We start from the raw sequence: 17,816 nt of genomic DNA on the forward strand, positions 1-17,816 counted from the left end.
TGTGCTGGTATTTTTAGGTGCTTCTGATGTCAGTATTGAAAGACATTGACACACTCAGAATATTTAGTTCAATCTCCAAATGACCCAAAGTTAGACTGACATTAAGATCATCTCCTTGAACAGGAAGGTGCTACAGACTAATGTGTCCCTCTTGGTTCCAACCTTCATCAGGAATAGTTCCATCAATGCAAGAACATTCCCCCAGTGTCCATCTGACTGTGTGAGAAATCCCAGCCATGTGGGACCTATCCTAGCCCTGCATTCAGCCTTGGGTTATAACAGGAGTTGGTGGTGCACTGTTACTGTCACTGGGTGACAAATCCAGACACCCAATGCTGGGGCCATGGGTTCAAATCCCACCACAGCAGCAGGTGAATTTTTTTAAATCAAGATTTAAAAAAAAAACTAACCTAATGGTTGCATGTGACCATTGTTGAGATTTGGAAAAGCTGATCTGATTCAATCATACACTTTCGGGAATCTGGGTTTTGGATCAGTTAGCTGGACGGTTGGTTTGCAAAGCAGTGTGACGCCAACAGTGTGGGTTCAATCCCCACATTGGCTCAGGTGACCATGAAGGACCCTCCTTCTCAACTCTCCCCTCAGTGAGGTGTGGTGGCCCTCAGGTTAAACCACCACCAGTTGTCTCTCTCTCTCTCTCTCAAGAGAAAGCAGCCCATGGTCTGGTAATAATATAGCAACTTGATTTAGGGAATGAAATCTGCAATACACACTCAGTGTCATGTGTTGCCATATGCACAATCTTGAGCCCTCTCTATCCATCAGCACCACCTCACACAGACTCAGGGCTGCTCATAATCCACCAACTCTGCACAGTCCACTTCTAACTCTGTATTGGGAAAACAAAACACAGATTGGGTGATTACTTTGCAGAACAGAAATGTTCTGCCCACAAAAATGATTATCAGCATCCAGTTGCCTGCCATTTCCACACACCACGTTTTGGGACCCAGTGACCTTCTGGACTCAATATTGAGGTGAATAATTTTACGGCCTCAGCACCTTTTCCTACCTCCTTCCCCCAACCCCCACACACCAGGCCTTGTCATCACATGGGCTACTACCAAAACAATCCATTGTCAGTGACGAATGGTCCCCATCAGCAGCTGTTCATTCTCCCAGGCTGAACTTTCCCCTTTCAATTGTCTGTCCAATTGCTTTTCTCTCTGTCTGGGGTCTGTTTCCACTGAGTGTTTACTCCTGCCCCCTCACCCCCCTCCCCATCTTCAGCCTCTACACCAACCTTTTCCCAGCTATAATCAGTTATAGAATCATACAGCACAGGAGCAGACCCTTCAGTTCAACGAGTCCATGCTGACCATAATCCCAAACTAAAGTAGTCCCACCTGCCTGCGCTTTGTACATATCCCTCCAAACATTTCTTTTTCATGAAATTATCTAAATGCCTTTTAAACGTTGTAACTGTCCCCACATCCAGCAATTTCTCTGGAAGTTCATTCCACATAATCCACTCTCTCTGTAAAATAAGACTGCCCCTTAGAGGCATAGAGTCATAGAGATGTGCAGCATGGAAACAGACCCTTCGGTCCAACCCGTCCATGCCGACCAGATATCCCAACCCAATCTAGTTCCACCTGTCAGCACCCGGCCTATATCCCTCCAAACCCTTCCTATTCATATACCCATCCAAATGCCGCTTAAATGTTGAAATTGTACCAGCCTTCACCACTTCGTCTGGCAGCTCATTCCATACACATACCACCCTCTGCGTGAAAAGGTTGCCCCTTAGGTCTGTTTTATATCTTTCCCCTCTCACCCTAAACCTATGCCCTCTAGTTCTGGACTCTCCGACCCCAGGGAAAAGATTTTGCCTATTTATCCGATCCATGCCTCTAGTAATTTTGTAAACCTCTATAATTCACCCCTCAGCCTCCTTCCTTATGTCTTTTTAAAATCTTTCTTCTCTCACCTTAAAGATATGTCTGACTCTTGAAATCTCCCACCTGAGCAAAAAGACACCTGCCGTTCACCTTATCTATATTCCTCATGCTTTTATCGATCTTAATAAGGTCACCTCTCAACCTTGTACGCTCCAGTGAGAAATGTCCTTGTCGCTCCGTACTCTTCCGATAACTCAATGCCTGCTTTATTTGCATCATCCTGGTAAATCTCTTCTCCAGCTCAATGATATCCTTGCAATGACAGGGTGACCAGAACTGGACACAATAGAGGCCTCACCAGCATCCTGTCCAACCTGAACATAACATCCCAACTCCTGTCACTCTTCAGCCCATTGACCCATTTGACTAAGATCTTTTTGTATTCTAAGATAACCTTCTTCACTGTTCAATATTCTATCAATTTTGGTATCAACCACAAACTTGCAAAACATGCTTTTTGTAGTCTCATCAAAGTTGTTCATATAAATGACTGACCAAAGTGGGCCCAGCACTGATCCCTGTGGAACACTGCTGGTCACAGGCCTCCAGAACAAAACCCTCCCTCCACCGTCACTCTCTGTCTTCTGCCTTTCAGCCAATTGTGCATCCACTTGCCAAGCTCACCCTGAATCCCATGGGATCTAACTTCACTAATTAGTCTACCATGCGGAGCCTTGTCAAAGGATTTACCAAAGTCTAAGTAAACAATGTTAACCCCTCTGCTCTCATCAATTTTCTTGTTTACTTTTTCAAAAACCTCCATCAAGTTTGTGAGACACGATATCCCTCACACAAAACCATGCTGACTGTCCCGAATCATTCCTTGCCTCTCCAAATGCATATAAATCCAAACTTTCAGAACAACTTCCTCACCACCGAAGTCAGACTCCCAGGTCTGAAGTTCCCAGGCTTCTCCTGACATTCCTTCTTGAACATGAGCCACTCTCCAGTCATTCAGCACCTGACTGTTATTTATGGATGATACAAATGTTCCTGCAGGGGGCCCAGCAATTTCCTCTTCACTTCTGACAAAGTCCTGGGATTGAGTAGATCACGTCTCAGAGATTTATATTTATATTTTCGAACACCTCTAACAATTCCTCTTCTGTAATACAAGCTGTTTTCAAAATGTCAATATTTATTTCTCAGAGTTCTCTAGCCTCCACTTCTTTCTCCACAGTAAAAACTGACACAAAATATTCATTTGATATCTCTCCCATCTCCTGAGGGGTGGCATGATGGCTCAGTGGTTAGCACTGGCACCAGGGACCTGAGTTCAATTCCAGCCTCAGGCAGCTGGAGTTTGCATGTTCTCCCTGTGTGGTGAGGGTTTCCTCCCACAGTCCAAAGATGTGCAGGTTCGGTGAATTGGCCATGCTACGTTGCCCATAGTGTGAGGTGCATTAGTCAGTGGAAATGAGTCTGGGTGGGTTACTCTTTTGAGGGTCGATGACGGTTTGTTGGGCTGAAGGGCCTGTTTCCAGATTAGATTAGATTAGATTTGTTACAGTGTGGAAACAGACCCTTCGACCCAACAAGTCCACACTGACCCGCCGCAGTGTAACCCACCCAGACCCATTCACGTACATTTACCCCTTCACCTAACACTACGGTCAATTTTAGCTTAGCTAATTCACCAAACCTGCACATTTTGATGACTGTGGGAGGAAACCGGAGCACCTGGAGGAGACCCACGCAGACACGGGGAGAATGTGCAAACTCCACACAGACAGTCGCCTGAGGCGTAGAATTGAACCCGGGTCTCTGGCGCTGTGAGGCAGCTGTGCTAACCACTGTGCCACCGTGCCGCCCACATTGTAGGGAATCTAAAACACAAAGGCAATCTCTTTGTTTTTTAAGGAGACTTACACTCTATCTCTTGTTGCTGTCTTGGTCTTAATGTACTTATAGAATCCCTTTGAATTATCCTTAACCTTATTTGCTGAGGCTATCCCATATCTTTTCTTTGACTTCCTAATATCCCTCTTATGAATGTTCGGACACTCATTGTACAGTGCAAGAGATACATTTGCACCCAGTTGTTTATATTTAGTATATGATTCTTTTTTATCCCTGACTGGAACCTCAATCTCTTTATTTACCTGTTGTTCTCGAAAGCATTACAGTTAAAACCATCCTTTGTGAACGGTCTTTTCTGACTCAGAAGAGATCGCAGTGATCCAAGAATCTGAATCCCTGAACATTACTCCACCTCTTCAGCCATTGATTTGTCTCCTTTATCCTTTTGTTCCCTCATCTGAGCTTGGCCCTGGGAGTAAATTAGAGATTACTACTTTTGAGGGTCTAGTTTTTAAATCTTCTCCCTAACCTCTGATATTCACTTTGTAAAGCCTTTATTCTTTCCCTCACTATGTCATTCCCATCAATGTGTACAAAAACTTCCAGTATCTCACTCTTCCCTTTAACAGTATGTGTCAAACATTTTGCAATGTCCTTAATCCTAGCACCAAGAAAACAGGATAATATCCTAGATTCATGCTCACTGCTGCAGAACCTCCTGTCTGTGCCCTTGACAGGAGAATCACCGACAACAATTATTCTTTTAAATTTTGTCATACCCCTCCAAACATAAGATTCATTCTTACAGCCCAAGATCTGACTGTCCCTTCTAATTTCCTCTGAGAGATTATCCTTTCAACAGTATGAGAGATTTCTGAACAACCTTCTTACCTTTCCTGACAGTCATCCTTCTGTCTAACTGATCCTGCTGTGTTATCACCTCTCGAAATCTACTGGCCATCTAACTCTGTGTCTCTTGTATGCCCTCAATGTCATTAAGTCTAAAAACAAGCAACTCACACTCACATCTTAACTCTCAAATAAACTACATTTCTTTATCTGAAGAGTTAATATTAAGCACAAGTGGTCCAGCAGACAGCTATCAATGTTCTGATTAAAAGTAAAATCCCACGTGTCAGCCTGTCCAAGAGGTGTGTAAACTACAACTTGGTTTGAAACAAAACATTCCTCAGCAATTTAAAAAAAAATTGCTTCAGTGAGTTTAAAAACATCTCTCTCATAATTTCATAGTGGAAAAAGACTGAACAGTCCACATGTGGGCCTGTCCAAAACTTCCACTGAGAAAACTCCATTTCATAAAAAATTGTGTCAGTTTGTTTTGCTTCTTTGGCATTTTTGACGAGAAAAGAGCTAAAAATGAATCAAATGAAAAGCTTTTTTGACTGAAATTTAATAAACGTAAGAAATCTGAAAGTAAATCTGGAAATAAATCTGAATCTCAGGAGCAGCTGCAAGATCCACACTCCTCTCAGTCCACTGTTTTTGATCATTTTATTTCTGAAGAAGTGTCACTGGACCCAAAACATTAACTCGACTTTCTCTGCAGAGATGCCACTGTACCTGCTGAGTTTTTCCCGCAATTTCTGTTTTTGTCTCTGCCATCCTTACTTGGTCAGGTCTCCAGGACAGGGGTTGACAGTACATCAGTATTGAAGAAGGGTGTTCACTGTGTCAGGTCAGTGGAAGCGAGTGTGGGTCCTGGAGGTTGGGTCAGGGGCTGTGTGAGGAACAGCACTAGGTCCCATGATTTCTGTCCCTAGCCCTATCTACATGTGAATGCTGACCCACTGAATTATATTTGGCAGCTGGGTAAGGAATCATCTGTGATGCTGGGGACATCTTCTGGGTCAAGTTATTTGGGAATCCTTCAGCCCGCTCATTTGCACTAATGAGCAGGGCTCCCCCTCATTGAGGATGGGGATATTTGTGGAGACTCATATTCCTGTTAGTTGCTTAATTGTCCTCAACCATTCATAACTGCATGTGACAGGTCTGCTGAGCTCATATCTGATGCACTGACAGTGGAATCACTAACCCCAGAGCATCAATTGCTGCTCATGCTGTTTGACACAGAAGTAACCCTGTTTTATAGCTGACATCTCATTTTCAGGTTTGATGGTGCTGTTCCTGGCGTCCCCTCCTGCATTGTTCATTGAACCAGGATTGATGTCCTGACTTGATGTTAATGGCTGAGTGGGGAAATATTACAGGCCATGGGTTTACAGGTTGTGTTACAGCCCAATTCTGCTGTACTGATGGCCCACAGTGTCTCAGGGATCCCAGAACAGATTTGCTCGATCTGTTCAAAGTTTGTCCTATTTAACACAGGGCTAGTGCCATACACGATGGGGATGTACCTCAATGTGATGATGGGACTTTGTCTCCATGGGACTGTGTGGTAGTGACTCCTCCCAATCCTATAATAGACAGATAGACGGCTGAGGACAAGGTCAAGCTTTTCTCTCTTGTTGGTTCCCTCACCACCCGCCACAGACCCAGTCCAAAGGCTATGTCATTTCAGATTCCACCAGCTCAGGCAGTAGGAAAGCTGCTGAGTCTGTCTTGGTGTTGGACAGTGACGTCTCCCACCCAGAGTACATTCTGTGCCAGTGTTGACCTCAGTGCTTCCTCCAAATGGTGATAAACATGATCAGAAGCCTGGGAGTGGGGGCATTGTGGCAGTGGGTAGTCATCCGGAGATTCCCTTGCTCATGTTTGACCTGATGCCATTGGACTTCATCATAATGTTTCGACTTAAGAAAATTCTGCTTAGCAACTGCTGTCTGATTGGTTGAACTGTGCTGTTACAAAGCTATATGTTCCTGGAGTGTCTGAAAGTGTAAAGTATCTAGAGCCTACAGAGTGAAAGCAGCCAGCTCTGCCTCTCCCCCATCACTGTAGAGAAAAGCAGAGAAAACACAAGTAATCTGGAAAGAAAAGTCCTGAGTTCACCTGATTGGGCGTTGGATTTGAAGTATGCCCATCACTGTCCAGAACACAGCATCTCATTGCTGCGAAACAACACAAGGACTGTGAGAGAGAGCGATCCTTCCATCTTGTGGTCAGGACTTTTATTTTCAGCATTATGTTTAGCCTGTTACCCTGTCTATGTTCTTTTTGCACTCATGGTCGAAATAGAAATGATTTATCTTTTCTCTGTCTTAATTGTGGTTGTCTGTGTGTGTGTGTGTGTGTGTTTTTGAAGGGGCGCAGTTCAGGAGCATTAATTAAAAATCCTTTTCTTTCACTGTTCTTATTAGTGGAATTATTAATTAATGGAATTATTTTAACTGTTACTGAAAAATCCTGGTGTGGCTCACTTCTGTCCTGAGGAGCAGTCTGTCTGGTCCTTTGGGTGTTCGGGTGATCCTACTGGGATTCTTGTCCATTTGTGTAGCTCCTGATAATGTGTCGAGCAGTAAGACATGTTCAGACAGAGCATGACTCATTGAGTTTTATGAAGGAGTGATGAAGATGATTGATGAATGGAGAGTGGTGGACATGGCCTCAATGGGCTTCAGCAAGGTCTTTGACAAGGTTCTGCATGATAGACTGGTTAACAAGGTGAGATCACATGGAATACAGGGGGAACTAGCCATTTAGATACATAACTGGCTTGAAGATAGGACACAGAGTGTGGTGGCGCAGGATTACTTTTTAGACTGGAGGCCTGTTCCCAGCGGTGTGCTGCAAGGATCGGTGCTGGATCCACTGCTTATTGTCATTTATATAAATGGCTTGGATGGGAATATCAGAGAAATGGTCAGTCAGTTTCCAGATGACACCAAAATTGGAGGTGGAGTTGACAGCAAAGAGGGTTATCTCAGTGTAGAATGGGACTTTGATCAGATGGGCCAATGGGCTGAGGAGTGGCAGATGGAGTTTAACTTAGAAAAATTTGAGGTGTTACATTTTGTTAAGGCAAATCAGGGCAGGACTTATACACTTACTGGTAAGGTACTGGGGAGTGTTGCCAAACAAAGAGAACTTGGAGTGCAGGTTCACAGTTCTTTGAAAGTGGAGTCAAAGGGTAGACTGGTTAATGACGGAAGCATTTGGTAAACTCACCTTTATTGTTGAATGCACCGAGTATAGGAATGAGGAGGTCTTGTCATGGCTGTACAGGATGCTGGTTAGACACTTTTGGAATACTGCATTCATCTCTGGCCTCCCTGCTGGAGGAAAGATGCTGAGAAACTCAAAAGAGTTCAGAAAAGATATTCAGGATATCTGATGGACATGGACAAGTTGGACTGAAGGGTCTGGTTGTATGCTGCACATACCTATAACTTTCCTTTCACATTTTGTACTGGTTTTGTCCAACTCAGTGTCTCCCTTTGCCATTGATGTGGGAGTTTCAGAGTCGAATCTGTTGCTGTGGGACTGTAGTCACATGCAGGTCAGACTGCGTAAGGACGGTATTTCCCTTCTCTAAAGAACATCAGTGAACCAGATGGATTTTTTCCAACAATTGATCATGGTTTCATGGTTCCCATTAGACTGGTGTTTAATTCCTGATGTAATAACTGAACTGAATTTCCAGCAGCTGCCATGGTGGGAACTGAAACTCTGTCCCCAGTGTATTGGATTGCTCATGAATTTACATTACTATGTGTTCACTACCTCTCATTATAGCTGCGAACCCTGTTCTCACTAAATAACATTCTCAGAATAGAGTCTCCAAGTTTCAGTTCCACACACTGATATCTGTCCCAGTGCTGTGTTCATATCCTCTCTCTCCCTGTCTTTCTCCTCACAGCGGTTTCTGCTCAGAGTTAGAACATAGAACATAGAACATTACAGCGCAGTACAGGCCCTTCGGCCCTCGATATTGCGCCGACCAGTCATCCCAATCTGAAGCCCACCTATCCTATACTATTCCATGTACGTCCATATGTTTGTCCAATGACGACTTAAATGCACTTCAAGCTGGCGAATCTACTATCGTTGCAGGCAAAGCATTCCATACCCTTACTACTCTCTGAGTAAATGAAATACCTCTGACATCTGTCCTATATCTATCACCCCTCAATTTAAAGCTATGCCCCCTCGTGCTCGCCATCACCATACTTGGAAAAAGGCTCTCCCTGTCCACCCTGTCTAACCCTCTGATTACCTTATGTCTCTCTATTAAGTCAGCTCTCAACCTTCTTCTCTCTAACGAAAACAGCCTCAAGTCCCTCAGCCTTTCCTCATAAGACCTTCCCTTCATACCAGGCAACATCCTAGTTAATCTCCTCTGCACCCTTTCCAAAGTCTCCACATCCGTCTTATAATGTGGTGACCAGAATTGTAAACAATATTCCAAGTGCGGCCGCACCAGAGTTTTGTACAGCTGTAGCATAACCTCATGGTTCTGGAACTCGACCCCTCTATTAATAAAAGCTAAAACACTGTATGCCTTCTTAACAACCCTGTCAACCTGGGTGGCAACTTTCAAGGATCTGTGTACATGGACACTGAGATCTCTCTGCTCATCTACACTTCCAAGAATCTTACCATTAGCCCAGTACTTTGCATTCCGGTTACTCCCTCCAAAGAGAATCACCTCACACTTGTCCGTATTAAACTCCATTTGCTACCTCTCAGCCCATCTCTGGTGCTTATCTATGTCTTTCTGTAATCTACAACATCCTTTGTCACTATCCACAAGTCCACCTTAGTGTCATCAGTGAATTTACTAACGCACCGTTCTACACCCTCATCCAGGTCATTTGTAAAAATGAGGAACAGCAGTGGACCCAACACCAAACCTTGCAGTACACCACTAATAACTGGACTCCAAGATGAACATTTCCCATCAACCACCACCCTCTGTCTTTTTCAGCAAGCCAATTACTGATCCAAACTGCTTTATCTCCCACAATCCCATTCCTCCGCATTTTGTGCAGTAGCCTACTGTGGGGAACCTTATCGAATGCTTTGCTGAAATCCATATACACCACATCAACAGGTTTACTCTCATCTACCTGTTTGGTCACCTTCTCAAAGAACTCAATAAGGTTTGTGCAGCACGACCTACCCTTCACAAAACCGTGCTGACTATCCCTAATCTAATTATTCTTTTCTAGATGATTATAAATCCTAACTCTTATGACCTTTCCAATACTTTACCAACAACTGAAGTAAGGCACACTGTTCTATAATTACCAGGGTTGTCTCTACTCCCCTTCTTGAACAGGGGAACCATATTTGCTATCCTCCAGTATTCTGGCACTATTCCTGTAGACAATGACGATTGAAAGATCAATGTCAAAGGCTCTGCAATCTCCTCCCTGGCTTCCCAGAGGATCCTAGGATAAATCCCTTCTGGCCCAGGGGAATTATCTATTTTCACACTCTGCAGGATTTCTAAAACCTCTTCCTTGTGAACCTCAATCCCACCTAGTCTAGTAGCCTGGATCTCAGTATTCTCCTCGACAACATTGTCGTTTTCTAGAGTGAATACTGTTAAAAAACATTCATTTAGTGCTTCCCCTGTCTCTTCTGACTCCACACACAACTTCCCACTACAGTCCTTGATTGGCCCTTGATTGGTCAATGACAGTCGCGGATGGAGTGAGGGCTGAGGAAGGAGGCTCTGCTGTCTTACCCTGCAGCTTCACCCACCCTGACACTCACCTCACACTCACCGGATCCATCATACGGATTAAATCTGGCACAGGTGCTATCTTTACCTGTACATATCCTGGTCCAGACCATTCCCAGGGTGAGCTGTGTGAGAATATGAGACAGCGGGATGGTGGGAATCGATTCAGATTCGTGGGGAGTCTCACCAACAAAGATGTCTCAGTAACGATGGAGGGACTGAGCCAGGAGGATGCTGGTCCCTATCAGTGTCGTGTGGAGCGCAATATTGATAGTTTTCAAACAAAGCTTCCAACAACGTAGGAAGTTGAAGGTAAGGAACAATGTTTGGATGGTGTCACTGTCCCGATAGCTCAATGGGAACAGGGTCCACCTGGACCGGGAGCACTCGGGTTGGCTCCTTTTCTTGGGCTCTTTCAGTTGGTCTCAGGCAGGAGTCAGGGAGAAGGAGAGAGAGAGAAATGAGGCTGGGATTTATGGACCATTCCACCACTGTGTCTGAAACTTCCCACAGTCTCCCATCAACTCCCTAATTTGTTGTGTTCAAATTGACTTCAGTGTTCTGAGGTAGGGACGAGAGAAAACATCACCAAGGATGCAAGCTCCAAAATCCACCTGGTTCCATGTTCCCTATGGGCAATATGGAGTCAATGACAGGGATCTCAAGGATGGATCTGGATAAAGGAAGTCGGTGGTCAGAGTGCATCGGTTTTTGAAGATGTCAGGACATATTGAGAATGTGGTTGGAAAAGCAAATGGGATTTACAGGTTTCAGAAATGGAGGTGTTGAGAACTGAGGCAGGTAGCCCATAAGACATAGGAACAGAAGAAGGCCATTCAGCCCATTGAGTCTGTTCTACATTCAATGAGATCATGACTGAGATGATAAACGTGAATTCCCCATACTTGCTTGATCTTCACAATCCTCGATTCCATGAATGATTAAAAATTTATCTATCTCAGCCTTGGCTATACTTAATGACCCAACATTAACTGCCGTCTGTGGTAAAGTAGCCCAGAGATTCACTACCCTCTCAGAGAAAACATTCCTCTCATCTGAAATGTGTAACCCCTCATTCTGAGCTGATGCCCTCTGTTCCTGACAAGGGGGACAACCACGCTGCATCCACCTTATCAAGCACCCGAAGCATCTTTAATGTCTCAATTTGGTCACTCTTCATTCTTCTGTAATCCATCAAGCACAGGCTCAATCTTGTCAAACGCTGCCCATAAGACAGCCCCTCCCGACCTGACATCAACTAATTGAATCTTCTCTGGACTGCCTCCAATGCCAGTTTCACTTTCCTTTAATAAGGGACCAAAACTATCCACAATATTCCAGCTGTGAGCTAACTAGTGTCTGGTAAAACCTCCCCACTTTAAAATTCTATTCCATTTGAAATAAAGGTCAGCATTCCATTGACCTTCCCTACTTTCTGCTGAATGTTTTTGTGAAACTTCCATATTCTTCTGTTCTGTAACTTCCTTCAGGCTTTCTCTGTTTCACTAATATTCAGCCTCTCTATTCTTTGTGCCAAATGTATAACCTTACATTTTCCACATTATATTCCAAGTGCCAAATTTTTCCCACTTATTTAACTGTCGATATTTCTTTGCAGCTTCTTTATTTCATCCTCATCACTTGTCTTCTCACCTACATTTTTGTCATCAGCAAACGTGGCTACAGTACATTCACTGACCTCATCCAAATCATTCATGTATATTATAGTATATGTGGCCCCATCTCAGATCCTGTGATATACCACTAATTACAGTTTGCAGGCTGGATATCACTCCTGTCTTAGCCCAACTCTCTGTTTTCTATCAGTCAGTCAATTCTCTATCCATGTTCGTATACTACCACCAGCACCATAGAATCTAATCGCATTAAGGAGTTTAATGTGTTGCACCTTCTGAAATATCTTCTAAAAACATATGAAACATCCACCAATTCCTTTTTATCACCTCAAAGATTTCAAGATAATTTCCCCTTTATGAAGTCATGTTGACTCTGCTTGATCATATTATACATTTCTAAATGTTCTGCCAAGACATCTTAATTTTGATCTCACATTTTCCCAATAAAAGACTTTCACGAATTGGTCTACAGAATCATCGAGATGTACACCATGAAAACAGACCCTTCGGTCTAACCCATCCATGCTGACCAGATTTCCTAAATTAATCTCGTCCCTTTTGCCAGTGTTTGGGCCATGTCTCTCTAAACCCTTCCTATTCATATACCTATCCAGATGCCTTTTAATTTTTGTAATTGTACCTGACTCCACCACTTCCTCTGGCATCTCATTCCATACATGCACCACCATCAGCGTGAAAAAGTTGCCCCTTATGTCCCTTTTAAATGTTTCCCCACTCACCCCAAACTTATACCCTCTAGTTCTACACTTTCCCACACCAGGAAAAAGGCCTTGTCTATTTTCCTGATGAGATTGCCAGGACTATGCCGTGGAAATACTTAATTTGCTTCAAACACAACACTTGGAGCAACATATCTGTGCTTTACTCACTGATGGAAAGTTATTGGCCTGAAATGTTAACTCTGTTTCTGACTCCACACTGGATGCCAGACCTGCTGAGTTTCTCCAGCACCTTCTTTTTATTTCCAATTTTCTGCACCCACATTTTTTCACTTTCATTTTTGCTGATGTCTTTATCTCAAATTACGCCCCCAATTCTCCCTCTCCTTCTCCCAATTTGCAGGGCATTCCATCATGTATTGTACTCAGCTATCCACACAGTGACCTGCAGAAGTCTAACCAGATACTTGTTACTGTAGTTGATGTAAACCTTGTAGCAATGTGCCAGTAAACTATATCCAGCCTGCTGCCTGATGCAGTCCCTTCTTTTTTCCTGTCATCTTGAAAGGAAACATCCGCCTTCCCCAGTGAGACCACATTGCTTCAGAACTCCAAGTGATGGACACATTGGGTAACTTTGTTTTCTGTCTCCTTTCCTTGAAAAACAAGAGTGTTACTTTGGGAGATTTCCAATTCTCTGGGAACTTTCCAAAGATTGTTGGAAGGTTAACACCTGTGTGTTTATTGTCTCTTCAATAACTTCCTTTAATACCCGAGATGCATCCAGTCAGGTCCAGGGGACTAATTGGTCTTTAACTCCATCAGTTTCCTTCACGGGTTTTCTCTCGTGATAGTTATTAGCCGTATAGATATGTACAGCATGGAAACAGACCCTCCAGCCCAACTCGTCCCCAGCAACCAAGTATTCTAATTAATCCAGTCTCATTTGACAGCACTTGGCCCATTTCCTTCTATACCCTCCTATTCATACAGGCATCACCCTCTTCATGTAAAAGGTCCCTTTTCAAATCTTTCCCCTCTCCCATTAAACCTATGCCTTCTAGTTTTGGACTCCCATACCCTGGGGAAAAGACCTTGACGAATCACCCTCTCCATTCCCCTTCTAAAAGCTCAGCCCTCAGCCTCTGATGCACCAGGGAAAATAGCCCAAACCTATTCAGCTTCTCCTTATATTCAAATACTCCAACCCTGGCAACATCCTCCCATATATTTCCTGGACCCTTTCTAATTTCACAAAACCTTTCCGATCGCAGGGAAACCAGAGGTGAATGCAATATTCCAAAAGTGGCCTTACCAGTGACCTGTTGAGTAACAACATGATCCCCCAACTGTTAAACTCAATGCACTGACCAAGAAAAGCAAGCGTACCAAACACCCTCTTCAGTACCCTGTCTACCTGTGATTCGACTTTCAAAGAACAATGAATCTTCACTCCAAAACCTCTTTGTTCGGCAACACTCCCCAGGACCCGACCATTAAGTGTGTAAGCCCTGCACTGATTTGTCCTACTAAAATGTAACATCTCACATTTATCTAAATTCAACTCCATCTGCCATTCCTCAGCCCATCATCTCATCTGATCAAAGTCCTGTTGTCCTCTGAGATAACCTTCTTCACGACATCATTGATTTTGCTGTCATCTGCAAACTTACTAAACATATCTCCTGTCTTCAAATCAAAATTCATTCCTCCAATGATTGAGTCTCCTACCACGAGCACTTTTCTCTTCTCCCCCTTCCCTTCTGAGCCACAGATCCAGGCTCAGTGCCAGAGGCCTGGCCACTATGGCTTTCCCCTGGGAGGAATGTTATGATGGTTCAACTGCTCATCCAGATACTTTTTAAATGTTGCCAGATTTTCCGCCTCTATTACCCTCCCAAGGGAGTGCATTCCAAACTCCCATCACCGTTTCTGCAAAGCCCCTCTCCTCACACTCGCTTTCACATGAAAATTATGCCCCATCATTCCTGACTTTGCAGTTCAGGGGCCGAACAACTGTGGACATTGTTAACTCTCCAACTGGTCCCCAATGAGAGTATTGTGTCCAGATCTGTCACCACCTATTAAGAGGAATGTGAATGTCCTTGAGAGAGTGCAGTGACCCGAATTATTCCAGGGATGGGCTTGGGGTGTTTCAGGGAGGGGATCGGAGACTGGTTTTCATTGTAAGTTTTGAGAAGCAAGGGTCATTCTCCTCGGAGCTAAGGAGATTGAGGGGAGATTTGATTGAGACAGTGACAAGTGAAGAGAAGGTAAACAAGTAAAAGGTCTATCCATTCGCTGTTGGGACAAGGATGCAGGCCTTAGATTTTGGGCAGAGGTACAGAGAGAATGTGAGAGTGAAATGTTTACACAGTGAGTGACTGACAGTCACCAGCAGCAATGAAGGGGCACGTTGAAACAGTCATTGATCTCAGAATTAAACCTGATAGGTCCTTGAAGGAAGTGAACCGGCAGAACTTGGGGGGACTCGAACAATTGGGTGGGTCTCACCTGGATTGTTCCATGTGGAGCTAACCAGGACCCAATGGGTAAAATGACCTCCTTCTTGTAGTCAATCCAATGATTGGCATTGACTGAGGACAAGATAGGGCAAGTATCTTCCAACCCCTCACTGAGTGAGCACATGGTGGAACTTCACGTCTCATTGGCGGAGAAGATGTGAAGAGTCACCTCCCTACCTCCCATTGGCTGAGAATTTCAGAGTGTTGTTACCTAACCATCCTGATTGGTTCAGAGTCAGATGGGGGCTGCTCGTTGCTGAAGATTGAGAAGTGACTTTATTCAAACTTGCAAGATGCTGAGGGGTCTTGAGGGAGTAGATGCTGAGAGGATGTGGGTGAACCTGAAACTTATTTCAAATTAGGACGGAGATGGGGGAGATTACCTCTTTCATGGGATTTTTAATGTATAAAGGTGGTGCAGGGTGGGTCTAACTCCTAACCACTGCCCCACCACACCACCCCCCCATCCCCCCCTTCCACAGAGTGAAGGAGCACAGACTGAAGTATAGGGCTGTGGAATGAAAAACAAAAGGTTTTAGTGAAGGTGGGAGGGATGTTGGGCCCAGAATGAATGAAGTCATGTAGGTTCAGTCCATTTACTAAGCTGTAACTATCCCACGAATGAGAAACTCAAAATGAGGGGGTGGAGCGTAAGTGATTTTCAACACGGTGCATCCTTCAGGAAACTATAATTGTCTGGTCCAGACACATGAGAAATATGCGTGAGGTATTTAATTACTCATTTCATTGTGAAGTTGAAAGAAATGTAAAAAATTGAATCTGGAACTTCTGGGCACTGACCTCATCCATTCTGATGTTTGTCCTTTCCTCAGCTGCTCAGGGAAATGTCTCAGTGGTGACTGGGACAGAGGGAGATTCAGTTACTTTACCCTGTATCTTCAGGAGCTGGGGCTCCCACACCCTGACCACTGTTACCTGGATGAGGAAGGAGCCCTATCAACACGTCATTACATTTAGAGCCCAATCACAGGGAACTTGGACAACTGTACACGGTGGAAATCGGTACAAGCTCAGAGGAGGGAAACGCCTCGACTGGGATAAACCAGCTGAGAGTGAGGGACAATCACACTTACCTGTGTCTGGTGGAATACAGGTCAGAACCTGATTCTCGGTATCTGATCCTGAAGGAAACCCGGCTACTGGTACATGTTCGAAATCATTCTGCAATAAAGGCAACAGCTGATGGTATTATTGCTGGACCGTTAATCCAGAGACCCAGGTAATGTTCTGGGGACCAGGGTTCAAATCCCACCTTGGCAGATGGTACAATGTGAAATCAAATAAATTGTCAAAGTAAGAATCTAACGATGGCTGTGTGACCACTGTTGATTGTTGTAAATCCCCATCTGGATCATTGATGTCCTTTCGGGAAGGAAACTGCCATTCTAACCTGGCCTGGCCTACATGTGACTCCATACCCCACCGTAATGTGGCTGATTCTTAACTATGAGACATGGGCAATAAAGGCTGACTGAGCCAGTCACACCCTCATAACTTAATGACCATGATGAAGGCTTTAGTCTGTAAAGGGTCGAGAGTGTGGGTGGAACAGATTGTGTGAACTTTTTACAATTTGATTTTCGAGTGAAAGGTCATTGAACTAAATTATGAAACTGTTTCTCTCCACAGGTATTAGCTGGCCTGCTGACTATTTGATTTTTATTTCAAATTCCCAGCATCTGCAATATTTTGCATTTGTGTTTGAAATGTGATTTTATAAATGTTTAGTGTAATTTGATGTGTTGATTCTTTTAGGTTCATTCTGATGTCAGTATTGAAAGACATTGACACACTCAGAACATTCAGTTCAATCTCCAAATGCACCAAAGTTATACTGACACTGAGATCATCTCCTTGAGCAGGAAGGTGCAACAGCCTAATGTGTCCCTCTTGGTTACAATGAAAGTGTTCACACCTTCATCAGGAATAGTTCCATCAATGCTAGTATGTTCCCCCAGTGACCATCTGACTGTGTGATTAAGCACAACAATGTGGAACCAATCCTCGTCCTGCATTCACACATGGGTTATAAAGGAAGGTGGTGGTTTTCTGCTACTGTCATTGGGTGACCAATCCAGACACCCAGATCATGGGTTCAAATCCCACCACAGTACATCTCTGGCCTGGTAATGACATGAGCTGCTTTCACCTCCTTCCTGGTTCCCATTATCACATTGTCTTTCTCCCTGGAGGACCATTCAGCATCCCTTTGTCTATGTGACTGTCTTTCTCACCTTCTGGGCTCAGTCACCACTCAGCCTCTCGCTCATTTCCCCCCACTCCCACCCCGGTCCCACAATCCTCTGTCAACAGCTTCCATACCACCTTTCCTTAGGAAGCTGTCAGTTCTGATGAAGGATCATTGGACTCAAAGCTTTCATTCTGAGTTCTGTCCACAGATGGCTGCCAGACCTGCAGAGTTTCTCCAGCAATAATTGTTATTGATTCCTTCATGACAACATCTGGTGTGCCGAAATCCCGAGGACAGTCACTATTACCAATTCTTCTCTCCCTCAGTCCGGGGGAGCTGGAGCTAAATCTGTCCTTCCCATTATCCAGCTGAGACCAGGCAAGTCAGCACCGGATCCAACAACTGCCCTGTGGAATGATGTGAAATATCC

General features: G+C 44.2%; 1 protein-coding gene across 1 annotated transcript in view; it reads left to right on the top strand.

Moving 5' to 3' along the window:
• The window catches only part of LOC140493718 (uncharacterized), a 126,428-nt gene that overhangs the window by 81,875 nt on the left and 26,737 nt on the right, over window positions 1-17,816 (top strand). The gene's annotated exons all lie outside the window — the stretch shown is intronic.

The sequence above is a fragment of the Chiloscyllium punctatum genome, chromosome 2 (assembly GCF_047496795.1).
Source record: "Chiloscyllium punctatum isolate Juve2018m chromosome 2, sChiPun1.3, whole genome shotgun sequence".
NCBI lineage: Eukaryota > Metazoa > Chordata > Chondrichthyes > Orectolobiformes > Hemiscylliidae > Chiloscyllium > Chiloscyllium punctatum.